We start from the raw sequence: 6,978 nt of genomic DNA, 5'->3' as shown, positions 1-6,978 counted from the left end.
TATAAATACCTTCTTCACTACCCTGTTTTATTTTCTTCCCCCAGCAGAAGCACCTCATTAGATACCAATCTCCATGCCTGATGGGTTTGCACCCTTTGTCATTCTGCACGAGTTTGAATATTTTCTTTTTACATTGGCTATGAGGACAAACATCTCTCCATCGTTTCCAAGCTCAAGCTGTCTCTCGTTTCTACCAACTGGCCTGATAATGTTTTTGGCAGAGCACCCAACTCTCTTCTAGAAACTGAGAAGTTGAAGTTGACCTAGCTGACCGCATGTTCTTGATTCTTGTTACCTTTCTTGTTTCCCCCAGCATTAGCCAAATAGGATGCATTATTTTTTCTTGTATACTTTTTCTTTAAAACTGAATCTGGTAATTTGCATTTAGAGTTAGACTTCCTAAAATATTTCCCTCCAAGCCTTGGTCATTCTGAGTGGTCTTTCGATTTTACCCTGTAATATCGTGAAGCCATAGATTTATCCTTTTGAAATTGTAACCAGTTTGAGCAAATTATACATTTCATCATGTACTATGACCCTGATGTGTGTAGGTTTTTTTCAAGGTGCTACCTGAGGTATTCCACAGGGAACCAAGACAAAGAAACTCAACAGAGTGATTGAGGCACATGTGATACCCTGGTCTACATTTCCTATAGAAATTGTCATGTATTTTGTTACTTTTAGAAGTAATACTGGATCTAAAACCTTCTGTTTGAACACATAGTGATGCCATTTTTACTGCCCCTAACAGACATCAAGATTCTAGGGAGATGTCTCCAAATGACACTTTTCCCAAGTGCATGATTTTGTTGTAGCCACCATTTATTGTCTCCTTATATTAATTTATTTGTTTATGTGTTGTCTATCTCTGTCTCTTCTGACCATTCCGTTATTTGTCATTGTGAATTGAGATTTTTTTTATTAAAACTAATAAGCAATTCACTCCTTGGGGATATTATCTTTATTATTTCCTGAAAACCACAAGGAGGTGTGTATGGATTCTTTTAGAATGGCCTTCCTTTAATGTTAAATGGCTGAGTTCAGGGGAAAAAAACATTGGAAATCTGGAAAAGTATGGCAGGGCATCATAAGAACTCCTGGCCATTCTAATTAGTTTCCTTCCATAGATGTGTGCTTAGGTTTATAACAACACATTCCTCTCTCGTTTGCACTTGATTCCTTAAAATTATATCTGTGACAACTTTAAAAATAACCTTCCCACAGGAAATAACAGGAACCAAACCAACATCCCAAGAGTACACAGGGGTTGACCTATAACTCTTGTCACATATGTAGCAGAGGATGGACCTGGAAGGAGAGGTCCCTTATCCTGTCAAGGCTCAATGTCCCAGGGTAGGGGAATGTCAGGGAATGGAGGTGGGAGGGAGTAGGTGGGTAGGTGGGTAAGGAGCTCCCTCATAGAATCAGGGGAAGAAGGATGAGATACTTGGTTGCTGGAGGTGAAACAGGGAAATGGAACAACAATTAAAATGTAAATAAAAATTAATAAATTATATCAATCTTCCAGTAACCAAGCTTGGAGAGAAAAAACATTAAAAAGATTCTACACATTTTTTAAGATAATGAAGAACTACATCTCTCCTCTTTCTTTTTAGGATTGGTGAACTCATGCTGTGCATCAGTCAGGCCCAAGTTCCCTTTCCTCTTCTTCTCCTGTGCCCCAGACGTATAGGTAAATGGTGCAATTTGAAGTGATTAGATATTCTAAAGAGGCATGCAAAACAAATGAGGCCATGGTATCATTGAACAAGTGTACTTTTCCAAAATGTAGCACGATTTACTGTGGAGTGACCTAGACACTACACACACACACACACACACACACACACAACCCACAAATAATTGACTTCCTCTGTGCTATGTGTGGCATGCTGGATTTATACAAGTAATGAAGTGTATACTCCACAAGTAAGTTAAACCCAAACTCAATGAAAAATTTAGAATCCCTCCTCCTTTCTTGAGAAAGCATTCTGTGCATGAGTAATGCTTACATTTTAAAGTTTAAGAGGATTGACTTGAAAACATTAACTACTGAATCCCACTTTAAAACAGCATTTCAGAAATGTGTAGTGATTCAATTTTGATTTTATGGACCTGTAGTTGCTCAGGTCTCATGATTGTAGTATTGAACCAGGTCATTACTTGACATAACTCTGTGGGGACAGTAAGAGCTTTGACAATTCTTCAAATTGAAAAACCTAAGAATCTGTATTGGCAACAGCTTAATTCAAAATGGAGAAACTTGTGCTTCAGTAAGGTCCTGTAACTAAGACTGAGCAGCTGGATCAAAGGCAAGGACAATCATTGCATGTAAAAAAAGACTACTGGGTACAGAACCTGTTACTAAAATGAAGAATGTTAAGCGCTTCAGGAAATATGTATGAGGAAGACTTTGAATGGTAGAAATTATATGCTATAAATTTAGTGGTACACATTGAGAGGAAAATTTTTTGAAATGTTTATCTCCTTAGCAGTGTAAACATTTGAGCTAAGTAAATGCTGTAGCCTAGGTAGGAAAGGGAAGTGAGTTTCCATTCAAACATTGGAATTCTCTTCATGCTGAACATGAACATGGGAGGGTTTCAAAGAAATGTTGAAGCACATCAAGAGCTTCTGAGCATCCAGGAAGAGTCTCAGAGGATTAATTTGTTCTTGTTATGAGGGATTCTCAAGTTTATTATTGGAAATCAGTGAAGAGAATTTCAAAGTCTACAAACCAATTTCTGCACAAGTCTCATATTAGCTTTGGAAGACAGTGACCTCTAAAGGCCCCAAAAAGGCATAGCTAGATTCACCCTTTAAAATGTATTACCTTTGGTGACTGACTGCCTTTCCACTATGTTCCCAAGGCCAGCCACAGGATATGACTGTGGTGCTAAACCTTCAGCAAGAGAATGCTGCTTAGCTTAATTACTGTGTTTTGTTTTTGGTTTGAGTTGTGTTTTCTTCAGGTATTAGTATTGTTGGTTTGGTTGGAAGTTTTGTTATTCATTCTTTATTAATTTTTGTTCTTTTGGTGAATTTGCAGTTCTGTTAATGTCATGCACATTACATTATGATTGTATCATTTAAGCCATTTTTGAAAAAAAATAATATATTTATCTGAAAAAAATGTGTTTTTCAACTCATAAGAAACATGTATTTTCCTGTGTAGTGTTGCATCTTCTAATCCCAGAAACCATATGCAGAGATAGATCCCTGAAATTTGCAGGGGCCTTGCGATTCACAATTGTCCCCAGCAAGCCAGAGGTACAAATGTGGATTGGTCATTCAATGTGGCTAGTGTGGCCTACTGTGTATGCCAATTTCATGATGGAAAAGGTATCTATACCGAATCCTTGTGGCATATATTTAGCTACTCCTAAAATATAGTACTTTAAGAATGATCACATAGAACAAATTAATGAGAAAATCAATAGTATTGGTCTAATGACTCTCAGGAAATCAAAACATTCACCAATGGATTAGAAATAAAAATCAGGAAAATCAGACCTAATCTGTCTCTGGTTTCTTGAAATATAGTCTCTGAGGGAACCACATAGAAGAGATAATGAATTCCATGTTTTTAAAAAAAAACTTTTTTATACTTAGTTTTTATGTTGTTGCCCTTCAATATGTATTCGGTGCCTATTTTGGATAGTTGTTTGGTTCAGATTATTATCATTATTATCATTACATAATTGCTATTATGTCTTTTATACATAAGTGTTTAACTTGATGTAAGTGGTATTTACCACATACATGCAATTCCCACAGAATCCAGTCAGGGTCCATGAATTCCACGTGGAACTTGGTTGTCCTTTTGGTTTCATGTAAAGCGAATGCTCAAAATGGATGAACTATCTCTCCAGTCCCTGCCCATGAATTTTGTCCTTCCTTTTGTACTCTATTAGTTGAATTGGATCAAACTCAACCAAAGAGAGAAGTTCTGTGAGAACTAAAGGAATACATACATGGGATAGGAATGCTTATTGTCTAAACTGCCAGTCATCCATGAGGGCATTAGTGGATACAGCATCATACCTCAGCATCTCTTATTGTAAGGGTTGGAGCAGAACTGTCAAATCTCATCCTGTGTTATGATGTAGATTAACTCATCAGATTAAATTAAGAATTGAAAACTCTCCTGGGGTTGAAAGTGGTAAGGAAATCATGCTGATGTATCATAAATGCAGTGCTAAGAGCAGGATTCAAACTAGTCTGGGGGGATGAAGCCTGCAGCAGAGACCACAGATCTTTGGTGGAGAAGGATTCAGTTTAAAACTGGGAAGGAGAATGATGGTTGATATTGTTCTAGTAGATCTCACAACATTTAAAAATTGTTTCTTGCAGATCAATGAATGATTCTTGTAAAGAAACTCCTAAAATGAACTTCTGAGACCAACCATCAACCTGAGAATTAATGTGTGAAAGAAGAAATTCTGCATCTCTCCAGACTGTTGCTTTCAAAGCAACAGCCAAAAGTGTCCATTCTATGAATGATACATAGATATATACACATTATAACTGGATGGATAGTGAGATTTTTCAGGTCTATGAATGAGGTATTTAGCAGTTGAGCTGGCTCAGAAATTAAGGCAATTTTTGCCAAATATTGAGACCTGAGCTCCTTCCCTATGAGCCCCATGATTGAAGGAAAGAACAAACTTCAGACAACTTGTCTCAGATTTTTATGTAGTTGGGGTTTCCTGGTATTGGTCCAAAGAAGGAAGGAAATCTAGTTTTCCAATTTTTCTTTATCCTATAATACTTCTTTCTGATGAACTCATGGAAATATATAACTGTGCATTTACTTGATATATTACTTTTTATATTTGAATGTTGTTGCCAGTAACAATAGGAAATAAGAAGCACTGTATCAAAGGATCATATGAAAATCATACTAAGGGAATGGGGCCATTGGTAATTTGTAACTGAGCTGAAACTCTTAAGACAAAAACTGCTGTAAAAGGTTTTCTCTAGATTACTGTTATAGAATCCAGTGTTACCTAACAAAGAGTAGAGGATGAATCTCTCTGTACAGAAAAAAGGGATTTATCACAATGATCACAGGCTGTGGACCACATAATTTAACAATGGATGGATATTTGGAAAGTCCAAGAATCCAGTAGTTAATCAGTCCACAAGCCTAAATGTCTCATTTGGTCATTATTATATTGTTAAATCCTCAGTAAGCAGGATGTATTGTGTGTGAGGGTTTGGCAGCAATGTGAGTGCAAGCAGGAAAAAGTAAAAGCTTCTTTCTTCCAAGATTTCTATGGGCTTCAAGTAGAATGCATCGTTAAGAATACTTCAAGATTGCCATTTTTCAATAGACCAGTACCTTCAACTGAACGTTCTTTACAGGGAAGCTGAAGCCTTATAGCATGGCTCAGGAGTATGGGAACTGCAAGACCCAGTCTGGGAAGATGTTCTTGTTCATGGAGCCCACATTCCAGTATTGCAGTAATGCCCAAGAAATCCTCAATCAACTCCCTTTCAAACATGGTCTTCTGGGATTTGTAGACATCACAGCCACTAACTACACCAATTCAATTCAATTTTACTTACAATAGCTCACTGGTGTGAGAATAGTCCCTTTGGTCTTTATTGGTAATCAAAGACTTCATAGGCAAACTAAGTGATCTAATCTCCCTGCAACAGAATGAGGAGCTGATGACATGGCTGAAGCAGTAGGAGCACTGCTGTTATTAAAGGGCCGGCAGTAAATCCCATTTTGACAGCTTTCTTACAGTCATGCTGAAGGCCAGTGCACCTGAGAATTGATGTGCGACATAAGGAGGATAGTATTTTCTTGTGACTTGGATTTTCAAAAAAATTGGCTTTTATTCTATTTCAGTGCTTAAATATGATATATATATATGTGTGTGTGTGTGTGTGTGTGTGTGTGTATGTGTGTGTGTGTGTGTGTGTGTGTGTGTGTGTGTTAAATAAGACTTGTATGTATGGTATTTTAAGAAAGCTTACCTGGTTGAAGATTATTTTTTTTTATCATTTGACAATTTATTGTTCAATTCTCCAAAATTTAATGCACTAAACAGCATTCACTTCATTCTAAAATCTACAGATTGGGAAAATCTTGACAAAGACAGATCATTTCTTTTTTTTTTAATTTATTTTATACTTAATAATAATTCTTTGGTTTACGGGCAAACATCCCCCTCCCCGCTCCCCTTCCTTATGAGTGTTCCCCTCCAAACCCTTCCCCCATTGCCGCCCTCCCCCCAACAGTCTAGTTCACTGGGGGTTCAGTCTTAGCAGGACACATGGCTTCCCCTTCCACTGGTGCTCTTACTAGGATATTCATTGCTACCTATAAGGTCAGAGTCCAGGGTCAGTCCATGTATAGTCTTTAGGTAGTGGCTTAGTCCCTGGAAGCTCTAATTGCTTGGCATTGTTATACATTTGGGGTATCGAGCCCCTTCAAGCTCTTCCAGTTCTTTCTCTGATTCCTTGAATGGGGGTCCTATTCTCAGTTCAGTGGTTTGCTGCTGGCATTCGCCTCTGTATTTGCTGTATTCTGGCTGTGTCTCTCAGGAGCAATCTACATCCGGCTACTGTCAGTCTGCATTTCTTTGCTTCATCCATTTTGTCTAATTGGGTGACTGTGTATGTATGGGCCACATGTGGGGCAGGCTCTGAATGGGTGTTCCTTCAGTCTCTGTTTTAATCTTTGCCTCTCTATTCCTGCCAAGGGTATTCTTGTTCCCCTTTTAGAGAAGGAGTGAAGCATTCATATTTTGATCATCTGTCTTGAGTTTCATTTGTTCGAGGCATCTAGGGTAATTCAAGCATTTGGGCTAAAGCCAATTATCAATGAGTGCATACCATATATGTCTTTCTGTGATTGGGTTAGCTCACACAGGAGGATATTTTCCAGTTCCAACCATTTGCCTATGAATTTCATAAAGCCGTGGTTTTTGATAGCTGGGTAATATTCCATTGTGTAGATGTACC

General features: G+C 37.8%; 1 long non-coding RNA gene across 1 annotated transcript; it reads left to right on the top strand.

Moving 5' to 3' along the window:
- The first annotated feature begins 1,530 nt into the window (after positions 1-1,530).
- LOC134484342 (uncharacterized) lies at positions 1,531-4,822 on the top strand. Its single transcript, XR_010061747.1, has 2 exons — positions 1,531-1,693; positions 4,354-4,822. It is a non-coding gene; the product is annotated as an uncharacterized LOC134484342 (long non-coding RNA).
- The last annotated feature ends 2,156 nt before the right edge of the window (positions 4,823-6,978 follow it).

Source organism: Rattus norvegicus, chromosome Y (genome assembly GCF_036323735.1).
Source record: "Rattus norvegicus strain BN/NHsdMcwi chromosome Y, GRCr8, whole genome shotgun sequence".
NCBI lineage: Eukaryota > Metazoa > Chordata > Mammalia > Rodentia > Muridae > Rattus > Rattus norvegicus.
This window is presented reverse-complemented; position numbering and strand designations above follow the sequence as displayed.